This window comes from Dendrobates tinctorius, unplaced genomic scaffold (assembly GCF_039654945.1).
Source record: "Dendrobates tinctorius isolate UK_male_01 unplaced genomic scaffold, ASM3965494v1 ptg000012l, whole genome shotgun sequence".
In the NCBI taxonomy this organism is placed as follows: domain Eukaryota; kingdom Metazoa; phylum Chordata; class Amphibia; order Anura; family Dendrobatidae; genus Dendrobates; species Dendrobates tinctorius.
The window spans coordinates 5,429,317-5,441,742 of record NW_027361680.1 but is presented as its reverse complement, the minus strand read 5'-3'; the positions used below and the strand labels follow the sequence as shown (position 1 = coordinate 5,441,742).

The following is a 12,426-nucleotide window of genomic DNA, read 5'->3' as shown; positions in this document are numbered from 1 at the left end:
AAAAAAAACCATGTGGCAAACAGTAAGCTTCACATTGGGGAAAAAAATTCCTTCCCGACTCCACATACAGCAATCAGACTAGCTCCCTGGATCAACGCACTATTAAGGAAACTAGTGTATATACCCTGTAATATACTTTTCAAGAAAGGCATCCAGTCCCTTCTTAAATTTTAGTAGGGAATCACTCATTACAACATCATATGGCAAAGAGTTCCATAGTCTCAATGCTCTTACAGTAAAGAATCCGCGTCTGTGAGTATGCTTAAACCTTCTTTCCTCCAGATGTAGAGGATGCCCCCTTGTCCCCGTCACAGGTCTAAGAGTAAAAAGATCATTTGAAAGGTCTTTATACTGTCCCCGCATATATTTATACATTGTAATAAGATCACCCCTAAGCCTTCGATTCTCCAAACTAAATAACCCCAAGTGTAATAACCTGTCTTGGTATTGCAGACCCACTAGTTCCCTAATAACCTTGGTTGCTGTTCTCTGCATCCGCTCCAGTTCAGCTATGTCTTTCTTATACACCGGAGACCAGAACTGTACACAGTATTCTAAGTGTGGTCGCTAGAGTTGAGCGATACCGTCCGATACTTCAAAGTATCGGATCGGAATGGATCGGCCGATCTTAAAAAAAAGTATCGGTATCGCCGATTCCGATACCGGAAGTCCCATTCAAGTCTATGGGACTTCCGGTATCGGAATAAGAAAAATCCTGTTTTTCCCTTGTACAGCCTCTCTGGGGTCTGTACGGGCCTTTCGGGGGGCTGTGCCGGCCTGCCAGGGGGTCTGTGCAGGCTCCGGTGGTCTGTGCCGGCCTGCCGGGGGGCTGTGCCGGCCTGCCAGGGGGGCTGTGCCGGCCTGCCGGGGGGCTGTGCAGGCTCCGGGGGGCTGTGCCGGCCTGCCGGGGGGCTGTGCAGGCTTCGGGGGTCTGTGCAGGCATCGTCCGATGGGACTACAAGTCCCATCGGGCGATGCCTGCTACCATGACAGTGATTGACACATTAGCCAATGATGGGACAGTAGTAGTCCCATCATCCGGCTAATGTGTTGAATGTAAAAAAAAAAAAAAAAAAATTACATGCTACATACATGCTACATTCATACTACATACTACATATATACTACATGCAACATACATACTACATACATACTACATGCAACATACATACTACATATATACTACATGCATGCAACATGCATACTACATATATACTACATGCTACATACATACTACATATATGCTACATACATACTACATATATACTACATGAATGCTACATACATACTACATACATACTACATGCTACATACATACTACATATATACTACATGCATGCTACATACATACTACATGCTACATACATACTACATATATACTACATACATACCACATACATACTACATACATACTACATACATACTACATGCTACATACATACTACATATATACTACATACATACTACATACATACTACATGCATGCTACATACATACTACATGCTACATACATACTACATATATACTACATGCATGCTACATACATACTACATGCTACATATATACTACATACATACTACATACATACTACATGCATGCTACATACATACTACATGCTACATACATACTACATATATACTACATGCATGCTACATACATACTACATGCTACATACATACTACATATATACTACATGCATGCTACATACATACTACATGCTACATACATACTACATATATACTACATACATACTACATACATACTACATGCATGCTACATACATACTACATGCTACATACATACTACATATATACTACATGCATGCTACATACATACTGCATGCTACATACATACTACATATATACTACATGCATGCTACATACATACTGCATGCTACATGCATGCTACATACATACTACATACTACATGCTACATACATACCACATATATACTACATACATACTACATACAATACATTCATACAATACATACATAGACATACAGTACATATAACATAGAGTAACATACTTACCAATACTTGTCACATTGTTCCCCGAAGCCATTGTCTTTTACGGAATAAATATTAACATAACAAACCACAAAAATACTCACCCACGATCCGAAGCAGTCCACGAGTGTGTCCCACGACGATCTTGGGTAGAGAACTGCAGCATCAGCTGTTGCTGCCGTTCTCTACGGGCTGCAGGAATCCAATGACGGAAGGTAGGTATCCTTCCGCACTGTATTCCTCCGCCACTTAAAAAAAAAAGTCCCTAGTCTCACTTTATGCCATTGCTGTGTGGGAAATTGGACGATGCTTGCACAGACCCCCGGACATCAGCACAGCCCCCCGGCAGGCCGGCACAGCCCCCCGGCAGGCCGGTACAGACCCCCACAGGGTGCACAGACCACCGGCAGGCCGGCACAGCCCCCCGGCAGGCCGGTACAGACCCCCACAGGGTGCACAGACCACCGGCAGGCCGGCACAGCCCCCCGGCAGGCCGGTACAGACCCCGGGCAGTCCACACAGCCCCCCGGCAGGCCGGCAGAGACCCCCGGAAGGCCCGAAATGACGGCGCATCATGATGCGCACACACCGCGCATCATGATGACGTCAGGCTGTCAATCAACTTTGAACTTCCGATTCCGATGCCGACTTCCGATATTGAAAAAATATCGGAAGTCGGTATCGGAATTCCGATACAGCAAGTATTGGCCGATACCCGATACTTGCGGTATCGGAATGCTCAACACTAGTGGTCGCACTAGTGACTTGTATAGAGGTAAAATTATGTTCTCCTCATGAGCATCTATGCCTCTTTTAATGCATCCCATTATTTTATTTGCCTTTGCAGCAGCTGCCTTACACTGGCCACTAAATGTGAGTTTGTCGTCCACCCATACACCCAGGTCCTTTTCAGTGACAGTTTTGCCAAGTGTTTTACAATTAAGCACTTAATTATACATCTTATTCGTTCTACCCAAGTGCATGACCTTACATTTATCCCCATTAAAGCTCATTTGCCATTTATCAGCCCAAGCTTCTAGTTTACATAAATCCTCCTGTAATATAAAATTTTCCTCCTCTGTATTGATTACCCTGCAGAGTTTAGCGTCATCTGCAAATATTGAAATTCTACTCTCTATGCCCCCTACAAGGTCATTAATAAATATGTTAAAAAGAAGTGGGCCCAAAACTGACCCCTGTGGTACCCCACTGCTAACCGTGACCCAGTCCAAGTGTGCTCCATTAATAACCACCCTTTGTTTCCTATCCCTGAGCTAGCTCTTAACCCACCTACACATATTTTCCCCTATCCCCATTGTTCTCATTTTATGTATCAACCTTTTGTGTGGCACCATATCAAAAGCTTTTGAAAAGTCCATGTACACCATGCCCACTGCATTCCCTTGGTCCAGTCTGGAACTTACCTCTTCATAAAAACTTATCAGATTAGTCTGACAGGAACGATCCCTTGTAAACCCATGTTGATATTGGGTCATGAGGTTATTCTTCTCCAGATACTCCAGTATAGTATCTCTTAGAAAACCCTCCAGGATTTTACCCACAGTTGAGGTTAAACTTACTGGCCTATAATTTCCAAGTTCAGTTTTTGTCCCATTTTTAAATATTGGCACCACATGTGCTATACGCTAGTCTTGTGGTACAGACCCTGTTATTATGGAATCCTTAAAGATTAAAAATAATGGTCTATCTATGACTGTGCTTAATTCCTGCAGTCCTCGGGGGTGTATCCCATCCAGGCCCAGGGATATGTCAATTTTAGTGATTTTTAGAGGCCGCCGTACTTCCTGCTGGGTTAAGCAGGTGACATTTAATGGAGAATTTTTATCCCTGATCATGTTATCCATCATGGGATTTTCTTGTGTAAATACTGTTGAAAAAAAGTCATTTAGCATATTGGCTTTTTCCTCATCCTCTTCCACCATTTCACCAAGACTATCTTTAAGGGGACCAACACTATCATTTTTTAGTTTCTTACTATTTATGTAGTTAAAGAATATTTTGGGATTATTTTTACTTTCTCTGGCAATGAGTCTCTCTGTCTCAATCTTTGCTGTCTTGATTTGCTTTTTACATTATTTATTTAATCTTCTGTATTTAGTTAATGCCTCATCACTACCTACTTGCTTTAATTCTCTAAATGCTTTATTTTTATCTCTTATTGCACCCCTTACAGCTCTATTTAGCCATAGTGGTTTCCTCCTATTTCTCTCATGTTTATTCCCATACGGTATATATTGTGCACAGGTCCTATTCAGGATGCTAATAAATGTCTCCCATTTTCTTTGTGTATTTTTATGTCTCAGGATATCGTCCCAGTTAATTGCACCAAGATCATCTCTCATCCGTTGGAAATTTGCTTTCCTGAAGTTTAGTGTCCTTGTAACCCCTCTACTACACATCTTATTAAAGGATGCATGAAAACTTATTAATTTGTGATCACTATTACTCAAGTGACCCCCAACCCTTGCGGTCTGGCCTGTTGGTTAATATTAGGTCTAGCAGTGCCCCCCCTCTTGTTGGGTCCTGAACCAGTTGTGAAAGGTAATTGTCTCACATAGTTGTCCAAAACCCATTACCTTTGCTGGAACTGCAGGTTTCGGTTCCCCAATGTATTTCAGGGTAGTTGAAGTCCCCCATAATAATGACTTCTCCTTGAGTCGCTGCTTCGTCTATTTGCTTTATGAGGATGTTCTCTGTTGCTTCCATTATTTTTGGAGACATAACAAACCCGTATCAGTAATTTATTATTTTTCCCCCCTCCCCTTATCTCTACCCACAATGACTCTACATTTTCATTAGATTCATATATATTATCACGAAGGATGGGTTTTAAGGATGATTGTACATATAAACACACGCCTCCCCCTCGTTTATTTGTGCGGTCATTTCTGAACAGACTATAGCCCTGTAAATTAACCGTCCAGTCATGGCACTCGTCCAGCCATGTCTCAGATATCCCCACCATGTCATAATTATGTTCCAACAACATTAACTCCAATTCCTCCAATTTGTTGGCGAGGCTTCTGGCATTAGTATTATCAGGATTCTGACAGCGCCGGCGTACAGCCTCCGCTAAGCAGGGACTCACCTGCACTGTAGGGACCCCTGGGGACAGGAACAGCCAGAAAGTATAGGTGCACAGGACCTGAGTGATGAAGTTTAGCAAGCCGGCACGGGACCTACCGTCACGTGACTGCAAGGGGGCGGGGCTTAGTGTCCTGCTTTCAGAGAAGACAGAAAACTCAGTCAGGCAAAACGGAGTTCACAGTACGGACAGCGAGGTACAGGAGGGATAAACAGACGGGAGGTCAGACAAAGCCAAAGGTCATACACAAGAGGGTGACGTGGTACCAAGGGGATGAGAAGAGAGAAGGCGGGTCACAAGCAGAGAGTCATACACGAGAGGTAGTGCAGTACAAGAGGGACAGGCAGAACTCGTAACAGGGACAGAACTGGATCAAAACCAAACAAGCAAGCAAGATATAAGGCACATGTACGCGCAAGGTCAACTAACTCAGCCGAGGGCAGGAGTATAACTGACACCGGACCTAGGTCCAGTGAGCATTAAATAGCCACCCTCTGCCAGGGAGAGGCGGAACAATTAACCCCCAGTCAGACCAGGACGGGCCAAAGCGAAACCCCGTCCTGGATCATGACAGTACCCTCCTCTCAATGGGGGGCCACTGGACCCCCAGGTCTCTCAGGGTACTTGGCGTGAAAGGCCCGGACCAACTGATCCGCAGGAACTGATAGAGCAGGAACCCACGAGCGTTCTTCAGGACCGTAGCCTTTCCAATGTACCAGATATTGTAGGGCACGACGGACCAACCTGGAGTCGACAATTCATTCCACCTTGTACTCTGACTGCCCGTCTACCAAAACCGGTGTTGGGGAAGCTGATGATCCCTCCCCAGCGGACCTCACAGGTTTCAAAAGGGCCTTATGAAAAACATTTGGGATCTGCAGAGATGGCGGGAGACGCAACCGAAATGCCACCGGGTTAACTGCCTCAGTAATTTCATAAGGACCGATAAACTTGGGTCCAGGCTTCGCAGAGGGGACCTTGAGTCTTATATTCTTGGTGGACAACCATACCTTATCCCCAATCTGAAACACCGGTCCTGCTGATCGTTTTTTGTCCGCAAAAAATTTAAATTTGTCCTGGGCCTTCGTAATGTTACTCTGGACCTCTCGCCATACCTCCCCCAACAGCTTGATCGTCTCATCCGCCCCAGGACACACAGAATTCAAGCGGCAAAATTCTCCAAAATGAGGATGAAACCCATAATTGCAGAAAAAGGGAGATGTACCCGTAGACTGGTTAACGCGGTTGTTAAATGCAGAACACCAATCATCTTGTCGGTCTGAGGTCAAGCAACACAGAATTTGCTCCAGCGACTGATTGGTCCGCTTGGTCTGCCCATTAGTCTCTGGATGATAAGCGGATGAAAAGAACAGACCAATACCCAACCTTTTACAAAAAGCCCTCCAAAATCTGGAAACAAATTGCACTCCTCTATCAGACACCACATTCAAGGGTACTCCATGCAACCGCACCACATGCTCAACAAACAATCTGGACAATGTTTCCGCATTAGGTAGAGCTGCCAAAGGTACAAAATGTGCCTGCTTACTAAACCTGTCCACCACAACCCAGACGACGTTATTGCCCTTGGAGGGGGGAAGGGTGGTGATGAAATCCATGGACAAATGCGTCCATAGTCTCTCAGGAATTGGCAGTGGTACCAATTCCCCGGCCGGCCGGTTAAGGGAGGTTTTTGCACAGGCACAAACATCACAAGCAGACACATATTCCCCAACATCAGAGGCTAAAGCAGACCACCAGAACACTCTAGCAATGGCCTTCCGGGTAGCCGAGATCCCTGGATGTCAACCCAGAACTGAGTCAGGAACTCCCGGAGGACCTTAAGGTGAAGCTGAGCTGGCACAAAAAGTTTGTCCACCGGCTTAGCTGGCGGTGCAAGAGACTGGGCTTCCCGAATCTCTCATTCCAACATATTCGAAATACCTGCCACCACCACCCCAGGCTGAAGAATGGAGGATGGAAGTTCCGGGGGGGACACCGGATCTAAACTGCGTGACAAAGCATCAGCTCTGACATGTTTGGACCCTGGCCGAAAAGTGATCGAGAAGTTGAATCGGGAAAAAAAAGTGACTATCTAGCCTGTCTAGGAGTCAACCTCTTAGCTGACTCAATATAAGCTAGGTTTTTGTGATCCGTAATTACGGTTATAGGATGGACAGCCCCCTCCAAAAAATGCCTCCATTCTTCAAAGGCCAACTTAACGGCCAGAAGTTCTCGATTTCCCACATCATAGTTTCTCTCCGCAGGAGAGAATTTCTTTGAGAAAAAGGCGCAAGGTCTTAAATTGGTCAAAATGGCGGGTCCCTGGGACAATACCGCCCCCACCCCCACCTCTGAGGCATCTACCTCAACAATAAATGGTTCCTACGGGTCCGGTTGAACAAGAACCGGGGCCGACATGAAACATGTTTTCAAAAACTGAAATGCCGCTACCGCTGCGGTTGACCAATTCTTGATATCGGCCCCCTTTTGAGTCATGCCTGTGAGGGGTTTAACCACCTGTGAGAACCCCTTTATAAATTTGCGATAGTAATTGGCGAATCCTAGGAAACGCTGCAGAGCCTTCAAATCACAAGGTTGAACCCACTCGACAATGGCCTGCACATTATTAGGATCCATGCGATACCCTTCAGCAGACACGATGAACCCCAGAAACGACAGTTTCTGAACAAAAAACAAACATTTTTCCAGTTTAGCAAAGAGACAGTTCTCCCGGAGTCTTTGGAGAACTGCACGAACATCACCAATGTGAGTCTGTTTATCAGGAGAATAGACCAATATGTCATCCAAATACACCACCAAAAAATGTCCAATAAAATCAGAGAACACGTGATTTATGAAGTTTTGGAAGACCGTTGGAACATTGGTCAAGCCGAAAGGCATGACCAGATTTTCAAACAACCCTTCAGTAGTGAGAAAAGCGGTTTTCCATTCATCTCCGTCTCGGACTCGGATAAGGTTATACGCTCCCCGTAGATCTAATTTTGAAAACCACTTAGCTCTGGACAATTGGTTGTATAAATCAGGAATAAGTGGAAGGGGATACGTATTCCTCACAGTTATCTTATTTAACTAACGAAAATCGAGGCATGGGCGTAAACCACCATCTTTTTTCTTTACAAAAAAGAACCCCGCCGCCACAGGAGAAACAGAAGGACGAATGTGTCCCTTACGGAGGCTCTCGGAAATATACTCCTTCATTGCAGCCCATTCAGGACCCGAAAGGTTATACAAGCGGGCCTTGGGCAATTTAGCACCTGGAACCAGGCCAATGACACAATCAAATGGGCGGTGTGGTGGTAAAACCTCAGCCTCTTTTTCGGAGAAAACGTCCGTATAGTCTATCAGGCACTCCGGAATACCTTCCAGACCCACGGACGACACAGACACAGTATCAAGACATTTCTCAGAACAATAGGGACCCCATTTAACAAAGATTCCGATATTCCCAATTAATTACAGGATTATGCAATTGTAGCCAGGGGAACCCCAACACCAGTCCCACTGGCAGGTTGTCCATCACAAAACATGAAATACGTTCCTGGTGCAAGGAACTCACTTTAAGGAGAAACTCTTCAGTATGAAACATAATGTCATTCTTTACCAGTGGTGTTTTGTCTATGGCCACAATGTGAATAGGAGTCTCCAACCTAACTGTCCCTAACTTACACCTGGATACCAAATCAGAGTCAATAAAGTTCAATGCTGATCCGCAATCCACGAAGGCAGAAGTGGATGTGGAGACACTCCCACAACAAAGTTCCACTTGCAACAACATTTTAGAGAAGGCAGAAAAAGGTACCAGAGCCTGGGTGACCTCCACGACAATCACCCGGGCCCAGTCACTTGGTTAGTGGACGGGAGGGGCAAACCTTTCTCCAATGTCCAGAATCGCCGCGGTGAAAACAGCCTTTTCCCATGCGCCGTTGTCTCCTTTCATTTTCTTTGTGGTCGATGGTTCCCATATCCGTGATCTCCAAAATAGGACTGGCTCCCCTTCCTTGGGAGAATAACAGTATTTCACTTTGCATCACTCCCCTCGCCCGTAGCTGGCGATCCATTCGGACGGCCTGTGTCATAGCCTCCTCCAGGGAATCAGGCGGAGGGTGGAGAGCCAAGGCATCTTTCAGATATTTAGACAGGCCTCTACGGAACAACCCCCGGAGGGCGGCATCATTCCAACAGACCTCAGCAGCCCAGCATCTGAATTCTGAACAAAACCACTCAGCTGAGTGCTTCCCCTGGCACACACTCATCACCATGTCCTCAGCCATACGCATACGATCAGGCTCATCATAAATATGCCCCAGGGCCTCAAAAAATGCATCTACCGTCATACGCTCAGTGCCATGGTCGGAAGGGAGAAAGCCCAAGCTTGGGGGGCTCCCCTTAACAGAGACATAATGACCCCCACTCTCTGACTTTCATCCCCAGAAGAGTGTGGTCTTAAGGAAAAAAAAAAATCTTACAGCCCTCTTTGAAAACTCTGAACTCTTTTTTATCTCCAGAAAAGGTATCCAGTAACTTCACTTGAGACTCAGGGGAAACTAATGTAATATCCCGAGCCCCCGATGAAAAAACCCCCTGCAGTGTCAGCGATCAGCTGCTGAGACTGAGCCAGGACTCGTTCTCCAAGGAGTTTCTGGGACATCTGGGTAAGGTGTTTAACCTGCTCAGCAAGAGCATGCATAGGATCCATCACATACACAGAAGAAGGGGAGCAGAGAGAAAAAAAAAGGTATCGGTCAGTTATAATATCAGGATCCTGACAGCGCCGGCGTACAGCCTCCGCTAAGCAGGGACTCACCCGCACTGTAGGGACCCCTGGGGACAGGAACAGCCAGAAAGTATAGGTGCACAGGACCTGAGTGATGAAGTTTAGCAAGCCGGCACGGGACCTACGGTCACGTGACTGCAAGGGGGTGGGGCTTAGCATCCTGCTTTCAGAGAAGACAGAAAACTCAGTGTCAGACAAAACGGAGTTCATACACAGTACGGGCAGCGAGGTACAGGAGGGATAAACAGACGGAATGTCAGACAAAGCCAAAGGTCTTACACAAGAGGGCGACGTGGTACCAAGGGGGTGAGAAGAGAGAAGTCGGGTCACAAGCAGAGAGTCATACACGAGAGGTAGTGCAGTACAAGAGGGACAGGCAGAACTCATAACAGGGATAGAACTGGATCAAAACCAAACAAGTAAGCAAGATATCAGGCACAAGGCACACGTACGCACAAGGTCAACTAACTCAGCCGAGGGCAGGAGTATAACTGACACCGGACCTAGGTCTAGTGAGCATTAAATAGCCACCCCCTGCCAGGGAGAGGCGGAACAATTAACCCCCAGGCAGACCAGGACTGGCCAAAGCGAAACCCCGTCCTGGATAATGACAAGCATACATGCACTTTATGTATCTCTCTGTACCTCTATTCTTTCTTAAATTATTAACTGTTCTAACCCCACCCCCCCATGCCACCCCCACCCTTAATTTCATTATTTGTGCCCAGGTCTCTATCTGCACTGTCTTCCCCTCCTATAAAAGGAATACCCTCCCCCCGTCCCTAGTTTAAACACTCCTCCAACCTTCTAGCCATTTTCTCTCCCAGCACAGCTGCACCCTCCCCATTGAGGTGCAGTCCGTCCCTAGCGTAGACCCTGTAGCCAACTGAGAAGTCGGCCCAGTTCTGCAGGAACCCAAACCCCTCCTTCCTACACCAATTCCTGAGCCACTTATTAACCTCCCTAATCTCCCGTTGCCTCTCTGGCGTGGCACATGGTACAGGAAGTATTTGCAAAAATACCACCTTGGAGGTCCTTGCTTTAAGCTTACAGCCTAATTCCCTGAAATCATCTTTAAGGACCTTCCACCTACCTCTAACTTTGTCATTTGTGCCAATGTGCATCATGACCGCTGGATCCTCACCAGCCCCTCCCAGTAATCTGTCAACCCGATCAGTGATGTGTCGGACTCGAGCACCAGGTAGGCAGCACACCGTGCGACGAGACCTGTCTTTGTGACAGATTGCCCTATCTGTTCCCCTAATAATTGAGTCTCCCACTACCAGAACCTGTCTGGCCTGCCCTGCTCTCCTATTTCCCCCCTTACTGGAGCAGACACTCCTCCGGCTTTCAGAGGACATGCCTTGCAGCAGCAGTGCTACTCCTGCACTAACACTCCCCTCATCTGCCAACTTAGCAAACTTATTGGGGTGTGCTAGATCAGGACTAGCCTCCCTGGTGCTCTTCCCTCTACCCTGCCTTCTAACTGTCACCCAGCTAGCTGCTTCATTGTCCTGCAGCTCCAACCTAGCATCTCCCCCTCATCTATCCCACTGAGCGTCTGCTCAGTGAGCAGAAGACTCCTTTCCATATTGTCTATGGATCTCAGTGTTGCCAGCTGCACATTTAGATCCAGTATCTGGGCTTCCAAATGCACAACATGCTCACATCTCGCACAGCAGTATGCACCCTCGACCGGCTGTTCAAGGATTTCATACATGCGGCAAGACGTGCACTGGATGGCATTGCAATAGTGGAGCACATCCTAATGGGGATTGCACCAGACAGTAAGATAAGCAAAAAGTTACCTCAGGTTTGACAGTGGGCACCTCCCCGGGTGGGTGAGGAATGTACCCTATGGCCAATACTGGAGAATAAGGAAAAATTGCACTTCTGACCAAAACTTCCAAACTGAATCTAGAATACTCAGGAAGAGGTTTGTGGAGAAAGGATACCCCAAAAATCTTTTAAAAGATGCTTATAAGAGGACATATAATTTTACACAAGTTTTGTGCTTTAAAAAAAATGGAGGATAAAAATAGGACACCAGGGGGGAAATCTGGAGAGGAATAAATGGAGTTTGATAACCCCGTTCTGTCATTCGAGATCAAGTATGCGTAAATTGCAGGAGAAACATTGGTTTATCTTACAAGGAGATCCTCTTTTGGCCCCAATAATTCCCGATAAACCAAATATTATTTATAGAAAAAATAGAAGTTTAAAAAATTTGGTAGCACCAAGCAAAATAACACAGAAATATAAAACGCCATTAGAAAATGATAATAGCAGCTGGGGCTGTTTTGCATGTAAAGTACCTAAATGCTTGTGTTGTGGAGTGATTCATGATAATGCGAGGAATTTTCATTCTAATACTACCAATGAGATATTCCAGATCAAGCACAAGGTTACTTGTCAGTCCACATATATAATTTATCTATTAGAATGCCCTTGTGGGCTTCAATATGGGGGAAGGACTATCCAAACAGCGCATGCAAGATTGAATAAGCATAGACA

At 45.9% G+C, this 12,426-nt stretch overlaps 1 protein-coding gene across 1 annotated transcript in view; it reads left to right on the top strand.

Moving 5' to 3' along the window:
- Window positions 1–12,426, top strand: part of OLFML2B (olfactomedin like 2B) — a 631,699-nt gene that overhangs the window by 58,789 nt on the left and 560,484 nt on the right. The gene's annotated exons all lie outside the window — the stretch shown is intronic.